Consider the following 10,832-nt stretch of genomic DNA (forward strand, 5'->3'; position numbering starts at 1 on the left):
AACACTGGCCAGACAATGATTTTGACTCATAAGACCTCTTAACTTTGCTGTAGGTCATCTGGAGTTCTGTAATCAGAATAGTGATGAGCTAAGATTGTTGCTAAGGCTAATAATTAATGAAGTACTTTAAAATTGTGAGGTTTTTATACACACTAGTTGAAACTGTATCCTCTAGATGTGCAGTCATATAGTAATCACCAGACTCTTCCGGAAAAAGAACAAACACAAGTAACTCAGAAACACAATCTTAATGATCATTTGTTCAAAAAGCTTTTCCTTTGGATACACATATGAAACTGTAATGATTTAAGATTGGTAACAGTTTCCTTTGCTGGTCTATGCTCATTTTAATCTGTGGCAATTATAACATATTTCACTTAAAACTTAGGCTCAATTCTTCTTACTTAGCCACCTTTCCCTTCCTCGATGTTACAAAGGGCCATGAAGTCCTAAACAAAGCCCTATTTTCAGATATGATAAAATGGATGGGTGGGCCCCAGGCCAGAGTCCTTCCACCCTACCCCAACGTCTTAGAACACTAAGCAGTAGTCTTGGATCCTGACACAGCTTGGGGCAAAGGGGCTGGAAATTCTAGAGAAGGTGATGGTGGAGGGTGCATTTGGAGACAAAAGCATCCTGAGGCTCAGAGACACCTTACCCAGATGACACTGGAAGGTGAGGAGATCGGCTATATAACATCCCATGGTGAGGTGTCAGGCACAGGAGTTATCTTTTTTGCTTTCCTCCAATGCTTCCATTCCCTTCCATGATTTTTTAAAAAGTGACTTTAGTTGGTTATTTAAACTAGATTTTACCTAAATTAAAAATAAAAGTTAAGACATATAGTGCTTACAATTTGCCAGCCATGGTCTAAGTGCTTTGTTTATATATTAACTCATTTAGTAAATACTAATCCTATAAAGTTTTTTCCTTTTTCTTTTACAGATGGGGACACTGAGGCACAGAGAAGTGAAATCAGTTGCTCAAGGACAAAGCTAGAAAGTGGCAGAGCTGGAATCTGAACCCAGGAATTCAACCAACTGGCCTCGTGCTCTTAATTCTTGCTCTCTCCTGCTTCATTGTGTGGCTCTATTGAATGAGACGCCATACAGAAAATATAAAACATGGGACCTGTGCACAGATGATGCTCAACAAATGTTAGCTCCCCTCATGTAAAAACGCTGATGTAGATATTTACTTCCAGAGAGGACAGACACCATTATTGCTCAGAGGGTAAAATTATAGGCGCAGCAGTTGGTCTCCCTGGGTTCAAATTCCTGCCATTCCTTACAAGCCATGTGGCCACGCTCAGTAAAGTCTGTGTGCCTTCGTGTCCTCATTTATAAAATGTGATAACGAGGGTAGTGATCTCCCAGGATTGCTACGGGGTTGAATGAGATATCACGTAAAGTTCTTCTACAGTTCTTGGGGCATAGTAGCCACTCATGAAATTTTGTTGTTGTTATCAAGGAACCCATGTGGAGTAACTTAACACCCAGCATTCCATTGGGAACATGGTAGACAGTAACTAAATATTTAATGAATGACTGAATGGACATAGAACTTAATTAATTCACCCAAGTTTGATTTTCCCCAGGGATGACTGGGGGCCAGAGAGGTTGTATAATATTTTCCTGCTCCCTGAAGGATGCCAGGATGACTCAGCAAACCCTCGTCCTGGCATTTGACAGTGATATGCTAAGCTGCTTGGGCACTGACTTTGACATGATCCCAACTCTGACACATTTCATGGTTTGAAACACTGACAAACCCAAGCCAGGTCAGTCCCAAGGTGCTGAGAGTTGCTGCAGATTGGGGTGTAGCCAGAAGAAAAAAACAGTTATTTAGCATTTGCTCACTAAATGCATTACATATGGCCTTCCAATGATGACCAAGGCTTTACTAAATAACAATTATTCTGTGTTTTTTTTTTCAATGACCACCTAAAACGCAATGTTTGCAATGCTACTCCTTCGAGACATCTTAAGCTCTGAGAATATCATTAGAATAACAAAAATACAAAGAGAAAAAGCACGTGAGTATAGTTTTGGTGTTTTGTGCATTTAATTCTTAGATAATTAGTGTATTACTAAGTACATTCATTAGTATATTCCACTCATGCTGCCATTTATTCATCTAACAAATACTTATTAACTACCTATATGTGTCGGGCACTGTTCTGGGAGTTGAGGATATACCAGTGAACAAACCCAACCTAAATTATATCACTCAACCAGGCTGTACAACAGAATATTTACATTAGAATTATAATACATCAATGTAATAATACTTTTCTGAAAATATCATGAAGCTGGTAATCAAATTCAATAACCACTTTCCATATTACTTCCCTGTTGATAGGTGTTCAGCTTAAAAGCAAAAAGTGACTTTCCTACATAAATACATTTGAAAATGCTTCGGTGCCTCATGAATAGCCAAGTATGAAGAATGACACTCAGGGTTCCCAAACCTATTTGGTCACAGAGACCTCTTTCTAGTGGCTCGTTTTGTTGGACAATTGTTTCACCAAACTAATTTGGAAAAAATATTTGCTAAGCCTCCTCTATAACTTATTTTCAGGGCATAGAGGAATTATAGACAATGGTAGGCATAAGAAAAATCGAAGAACCAATTTTTCATCTTGCTTGGTAAGATGAACAACAGGACAATAAAAATTCACCCTAGATCAATAGCTTTCCTTCCTAAACAATGTCTATATCTGACACGTGCTCTTCACAGTGGTAAAGTGTGCCAAACATTTTAATTTTGGCAAATCCAATCTAACTTAGTAGGTGAAAAAGATATTTTAGTAAAGTTTAAATTTGAAGTTTATCTTTTGAAGATGCGATTGTTTTTTGTTTTTTAAAGATTTTATTTATTTAATTTGGAGAGAGAGAGAGAGAAAACACAAGTGGGTGAGGGCCAGACGGAGAGGGAGAGGGACAAACAGACTCCACACTGAGTCCAGGGCCTGACGTGGGGCTCAATCTCACCACCCTGAGATGATGACCTCAGCCAAATTCAAGAGTTGGCCACTTAACCGACTTAGCCACCCAGGCGCCCCATAGTTTTTTGTTTTTGTTTTTTTTAAAGTAGCCTCCATGCCCACCATGGAGCCCAAGTGGGGTTTGAACTCACTACCCTGACTGAGATCAAGACCTGAGCTGAGATTAAGAGTCCGAGGCTTAACTGACTGAGCCACCCAGGTACCCCAAGCAATAGTTTTTTTGTTTTTTGTTTTAATTGAAAAACTTTTATAGACACGATTTAAGGATATATCATGTCTCTCCCTTGCTTTCTTGTACTGCATATACCTAAAGTTAATCTTTCTTTGATGTTTAGGCGTCATCATTACGGACATCAGTTCTGTGCTTTAATGTGGTGATATCTTTAAGAGGTAGTCTTAAGAGGCTTTTTTGCCAGGAGTGGGACTGGGTTCTGAGTATCATGCCTCTGTTTTTTTCCGGCTACTTGATTTCTGTCAGTTGTTACTTTTTATGTATGTGAATATCTTCTTGGCTTCTAATCTATTTCTTTAATTAATATTTTATCATCTGAAGGAGAGAATGAAAGAAGTCCCTAGTCTTCAAAATAATAATTATAACAGCTGCTACTTATTAAGTGTCTTTTATGTTTCAGGTAGATGTTTATATGCGTTATCTTATTAAATCTGCATAGAGACCTTATGTCATAGATACTATTATATGCATTTTACTGGTAAAGACAATCAGGCTACTGATAGTTTATAAGTGTGAGAGCTGGGATTCAGTGTTCAAATGACCAAGTCAATACTTTCCGCCCTCCAGAAGAAAGTGTATGTGCTTTGTGACAACTGTTTTCCTCGCTGTTCAAAGACCTTTTTCACCGCTTATGTTTGAATTCCCAGATGTGTTTTTAGGGTCTGGGGTTACTCTGTGTGTGACCTCTGGAAACACAGGGTACTAACACACATTACTTTACACTCAATATGCTTTTAAAGCCAGAAGCTAGGAGTATCTTAAAGCAAACCAAAATAACTAAAAAGCCAGGTCAGCAATCATTTTAGCAATAAATGTCCGCTTCATTATGAGAACTCTCTCTCTCTAATGAATTTCCTTTTCAAAGGATTTTACGTGAGGCATGTGACAAGCAGTATATTCTGTCTCTGCATTAGCAAGGAGATGGAAAGAGCTTGGCATGTGTGGCATACAGGGGGCTGATTTACCATTTCCTATCTGCCTAAGCCACATCTGAAATTCTTTTATTGTTGCTTAATCACAAGACAGGATTTTTCTCCTTCCTGTCCACTCTTACTGCCACAGAACGCCAGTGCCCAAAGCTCTGGAAAATCTTTTTGCTGTTGTTGTTGTTGTTGAGTTAAATTCATTTTCTTTCCACTTATGTATAGCCAACTAGTACCAAGGCATTCTGACGCACTCCTGGAAATTGCTCATTTCCCTTCTTGCTTCTCCGTCTCCAAGGCTTGTCTCAAAAAAGGGCCAGATTCTTCCCTGGTTAAGGAGAGTCACAGGCTTCAGCACCCAGGAGTCAGCTCTTGCTCCAAGGAGGTAAGTGGTCTTGGATTTTTCCTGGGATTGCTCTGCAGAAATTCTCCCTGGGTGGCCACAAGGCTCTAGTATACAGGCCTAGTTAGAAGGCAGGTCAGCAGGCACAGGGCTCCCGACTCACACACGTGGGTCCTTCCTTAAAGCCTTCGAGACAAAACTTCCTAGAGTGTCAGATCGGCCAATTCGGGGGAGATAGTTAGTACACACAAGCTGTAGAATTTTACACCCCTCCCCCTAATTATTTTTACCTTCACCAGCTCCACTTTAAAAACAGGAATGATTTAAATTCCCTTCTTCAAGTTTTTTATGATGACAATTTTTAAAAGAAATTGTTGAAAAATGAAATTTCCTCCTTTCATTTCAAATCATCTATGTTGACTGGATCTCATTGCTTTTTAGTTCATTGTCCTATTTAGAACCTCAGCAGACACACACAAACTTATAACTAAGCCTCAGAAACAAAAGGCAGCAAACTGATGAGCACTTGGGAAATGTGTCCTTCCCAGAAGAGTAGAAGGAGTGCCGTGAACGTTAACTACATTGTAATCCTTTTTAAAAAAGAAAATAGCAACAAATTACCAACACTAGACCTACAATAAAAGCAAACTGAGCCATCGGTTAGTGAGTATCCTTCCCCCTTTCCCAAATACTGCTTATAACTGGTTGTTCCCGGTTAATGCCTTTTGCACACTACATTATTTTAAAAAGCCATAATATGTTAAATCCAAGGAATAGAAGTAACAGTTTAACCTAGTCTGGGTGAGCTTCCCTTTCAAATATTACTACAGACCCTAGTTTTATTTATTTATTTATTTATTTATTTATTTATTTATTTATTTATGAGAGAGAGGGAGGGAGGGAGTGCATGCATGTGTGCACCTGCAAGGGGCAGGGAAGGGCGGGAGGAGAGGGGGAGAGAGAGAATCTTAAGCAGACTCCACGCTCAGTGCAGAACCTGATGTGGGATTCCAGCCCAGGACCCTGATATCATGATCTCAGCCAAAATCAGGAGTCGGACACTTAACCGCCTGAGCCACCCAGGCGTCCCGACCCTCGCTTTACTTTTAAAAAATCACTTTATGGAAATCTAAAAACATCCATTGGATCTGCTGAAAGATACTATGAATTTGTGATGGGTCGAGGCTCTATGATTTATGAATGTCTATTACGCTGTGGCTGCACATAGTGTGAGATGTGATTACAAGGTAATGAAATGGGTTTTAGTATGTGGCGTGGGAAACCACTTTCATTACTTTGTATTTCTATAGTCTGCCACACTCATAAAATGGGTCTAAGCTGCCAGTTCAATGGCAAAGCTTATCTGCGTTTGGATGTCTTTACATTAAAAAGGAGGCACTGTTGAGATGATTTTTATATCAGGGACACTTCGGGCAGCTAGTGAAATCTGTGGACTTCTCCATATATTTTTTAAAATAATTAAAATACATAGATTTTCAAAGAAAACCGATTATGTTGACATAGAATTTATTCCTCTCACTGCTTGCTGTCACCTCTCAAATTGTTACCACAGACCCCCGCACGACATAGACAAGCTTCTAGGTTAGAATCAGATTGAAAACTCTCATTGTTTTAAGGAACTTTCCTTCTTAAAGAGCTAGTAAAGATGTGGAAGAAGCCAAGATTCTAGCATAGCCCTTGTTTCCAACCCCACCTACTTCCTCCCTTGCCCCACATACCCTCAGGATTCCTATTCTTTCCCTTTCTTCTGGTCCCTTCTGCCAAGAGGAAAAAAATCCTGATGATTGCTTATGTGTTCTTACTAAATAATTTCAAAGATTACTTGTATTTGTAACATAAATGTGTGTCTGTGTTCTTTCGTTTGGTTTCTTTGACTTTTTATCATCTTCTGAGGACAGTGGTTTTCATTAAGTGGATGGTGATCTTTTGTTTTGCTGAACCTTTTAATGAGTTTGCATATATGTGTGTTATAAGGGAAAGATTTAACTTCTCTTTTCTCCTGAAAGGAATATAATTTGGAGAACTGGGGGTAATCTTGGAAAAAAGGGATGAAAGAAGGAAGGAAAAGACAAGACAAGATGTGAGAAAAGTGCATGATACAGGATATAATGCCTTCTGCCTGCAAATCTCCAATAAAAAATTTTTGAGGAGGTGATGAAAAGAGGTAAAAGAGGAATCCTTGCAGAGTGGAGCGTGCATGAATTCAGGAACCAGAACAGAGGGAATGGAGCAGAGTTTTATGGAAAATTTTGCCGATCACTTCTTGAACAATTAATGGAGATGACATCAAATATATATGTTGTGCTCCAAGGGCTGAAAGGGGTCTAGATGACATCTGTTTCACATTTAAAGATGCACAAAGAGAGGAAAAAACAACAGAAAGACACTCTGATGTTTTCATTTTGAGGTAGCTGTCATTCCTAGATGACACTCTTTTCTCCTACTTTCATTGAAAAATGACCTGATTCCTTTATTCCTTTTTCATAGCCACAGCTGGAGCTAGAGGAGCCTCTCACCTGTAATTATGTGCTTGCCTCAGCTCCCTCTCAACTGTCTCTTTCAGGACTTCCTTCTTCTGAGGAGCTTGTTGTTGACTCCATAGGTAAAGTAGCTAGTGGATGGGGAGAAGAGGCGGTTTAGGGAGTAGAGTTTTGTGGTCGGCCCTTTGGCCACTTAGAAATTGTGTGATCTTAACTTTTCCAAGCACCAGTTTGTTTATTGGCAACAATACCTCATAAGATTGTACTAAAATGTTGTTTAAAATACTTATTACCAAGTCTAAAGAAAACCATTTATAAACAGCAGAACTTAATTTAGCTTGTTTTAAAAAGTAGAAAAGAAATTTATTAAAGATGGTTTACAAAAATCTTTGCGAGGGCCAGAGAATCAGCAACAGTGGCCTCACTGCCAAGAAAAATATTCCTTATGGTAAAGGAATTCATATCCTTGCTGGTCAGGGGCACTGCGGGGCTGAGCGAGGGACCTGCTGCTAGGAACCCCATCACTCTGGTCTCTGGGCCATGCCTCACCACATGTGCCTGGGAAAGGGAGTCCTTGCACCGCCTCCTGCCTCCTTGTTCTCCTCTAAACTCAGTCTGCTTTGGATGAGTCTGGTTGGCCTAACATGGGTGTCTGAGGTGGGAAATTCAACCCTTGCTTGGTGGGGAGGCTGCTTCTCCCACTCCCTCTGCCTGCAGTTCCCCCTGCTTGTGCGTGCTCTCTCTCTCTCCCTCTGCAAATACATAAATAAATAAATAAAAATCTTTAAAATGCTTCTTGATTTTGTAACAGAAATGTACATTTGTGTTCTTTAGCTTGGTTTCTTCATGTTTTGGCAGAGCCTTCTGAGGATGGTGAGTTATGAAGTTTTCTCCATTTTGTGGTTCTGCAGGTACCAGTGCCCCTGGTAACCAGCCTGCGGTACTACACTATCCTTTGTACTTTCCACACCCTTGAAAGTACAAGTACTTAATGAAATTCTCCCCAAGTATACAACTCGACTGTGCCATCTCTTTCCTACCTGGACTCTGACCAAGATCCTGAGAAGGCATTGGTTAAAAGATACTACAGATTTACATAGCAAAATATTTGTTTAGAATTTTTTTTAAAAACTTGTGTGTTTCCTACATCTTTTTTATTCAGTTAGTTTAACTTAAAATGTGTACACATGAAGGGACAGCGTGCTCAACAGAAGTTTGGCAAAGGTGAGCGTTTACTTTCAATAGTCAATTAATTTGGTGAACATTTATTTGGTTTCTTCGCTGTTTCAGGCCCTGAGCAAAAATCTCCAATGGTAAAGTGAACATGACCTGCACTCAGCTGTAAGTCTTATAGAGATAAGGTCTCAGAAAGGTGGAGTTTTTTTTTTTTTTTCAGCAACATTCAAGTATATAATAGTTATTGAAATAAAAATAATGACTAGAATTATTCATGTGGTCATGATAAATAATTGATAACAAGAAGAGAAAATACTGTCCATATTTTCTAGTTTCTTTTGATGGCTATTTTGAATTCTATAAAGTGATTTTGCAGGCATCTTTACAAAACTGTAATTTTTAAACATAAGAATATCAAGAAAGAACCATCCAATTTTCTCTGGGCAACTCAATTTTCGTGAGAGTAACGCAGAGGTTAATTGGTATGTGAAGTTAAAATTCCAAGAGTGTATAAGGATCACTCAGTTAAAAACTAATTCTCTCTCCAATTGTTTACACACACACATTCACAGAATAAATCGTACAATTTTAATTTTATTTTATCTAGTGATATTATTTTTGGCTCCATGTATATAAAGATCTAAAACATGGGTGCTCCTCCCGGCTCACTGTGAGATGAGAGTATGGTAAAGGAATACAGAAATGTTTCCATCCAAAGCATCGTTTTATGCACTTGTCAAGCAAGTAGAATGTAATAGTGATGAAGTTTTAAAATCCTTCATAATCACTCTTATTGTATCACGCAGATGTGAGTGTAATAGGCGTTTTAGGAAATATTTTCATATCCTGTACTTTTTTTTTTTTTTTGGCCTCTGAGGCTCCCCACCCATTTTGTCAATGGCAGTTGTCCTTCCAGAAAGAGGGCGGGTACCATCTGGAACAAAGAGAGCATTGATCAGTTTTGAGTTCTAAAGCCAACTTTTAAAAAAAATTCCAGCAAGAGAGTTGAGCCTTTTAGAGAGTGAAAAGAGTTTTCTAAAATGCCAAAAAGAAAAAAAAAGCAAGAGAGAGGAAGGGAAATGAAAGAAAGGAGAAAAAGTGAAAGGAAAAAAAATCCCTCCTGTTCTCATATCAAAAGCAAAGACAGGGAGTTTTGTCTATAAAACCCAAGTAGAGAAAAAACGAGAAGAGAAAGTGGAAAAGGCTCCTGGTCAGAGAGGCGGACACTGAGAAAGACCCAGGCAGGGAACGGCGGGTGTCCTGGCTTACCCCTAACTAAAACCTTGAACGTGGCGATGGCAAGGAGAGTTGAGTGTGGCGTTTGAAGGCTGTTAAAAGAAAAAGAAAAAAAAAAAAAAAGAAAGAAAAAAAAAAAAAAATATATATATAAAAGAGAAACTGTTTCGAATCCCAGCATTGTGGGACTTGTTTTTCTCTTCCCTGGATACTGCCTGGGAAGATTCAAGGCCACCCCAGAGAAGGGCTTGGTCCAAGATGGCACCCTCCAGACCAGCAGGACTCTAAGTGTGGTCCTGAGGCATTCCTGGCCTGCAGTCCTTTGTTGTGGCTTCCAGTCCATCCTGAGGTAAGTTCTGAAAATGGGGAGTATGCATTTAGAAAACTTTTACAGGAACTTGATAGACCAGTGTCATGGATTGAATGTTTATCCCCCCTCCCATGCCCACCGCATTCATAATTTGAAACCCTACCCCTCAAGGTGATGATAGTAGGAGATGGGGCCTATGGGAGGTCATTAGACTTAGACAAGAACTTGGGGGTAGAGGGCTTATGGATGGGATTAGTGCCCTAAAGTCATGAGAGAGAAGAGAGACAGAATGCTTGCCTCCTCTCTGTTTCCCACCATGTGAAGACACCACCAGAAATTGTCAGTCTGCAACTTAGAGGAGTGCTCTCACCAGAACCTGACCACACTGGCACCATAATCTTGCACTTCCAGGCTCCTTAACTGTAAGAAATACATTTATGCTGTTTATAAGCCACATAGTCTGTGGTATTTTTGTTACAGGAGCCCAGAATGACCAAAAAACTAAATTTATGCCTGCTGAATCAAATATGTTTTAAAAACTGGGGCTTGTGTACCTCTTTAATATTATTTTTTTTAGTAATTGATTTTTATTGTATTTTACAAAAATATTGGTCTGAAAGGGACAGTGGGGGGAACCCATTATAATTTGAGAAGCATTATTCTACTGAGTGAGGAGTCAAGTAGAGGGTTGGAAGTCAGACCCTCCACTTCTCCTCCAACTCTCCCCACACTCTTGAGTCTCATATACCATGGAAGGAATCCAGAAAGAAATAAGTGTGTTTAACCAGTAGGAGACCCAGAAAGTACCTGGATGGAAAATCCAGGAGTGCCAGCTGTGGAGACAAGAACAGAGTGACCCTACTGCAAAGGCTGAAGGGTAGATGCCTAAGTCAGAGCTGGAGGAAGGACTTGGTGATCCTCAAACAGGCCCACAGTGCCAGGAAGAGCCAAGGTGTCTTCCTGGAACCAGTGTGGGAACAACCCATGAGTCACCAGACCCAGACTTCAGCACTGTGGGCCCTCTGGACGCTCAGACAGGAGATTCATGTAACACCCGATGAGGACCTGATGGTTATCCATTTGTGGGATCTCTGGGCATGGCTC

Source organism: Ursus maritimus, unplaced genomic scaffold (assembly GCF_017311325.1).
Source record: "Ursus maritimus isolate PB19 unplaced genomic scaffold, ASM1731132v1 scaffold_10, whole genome shotgun sequence".
NCBI lineage: Eukaryota > Metazoa > Chordata > Mammalia > Carnivora > Ursidae > Ursus > Ursus maritimus.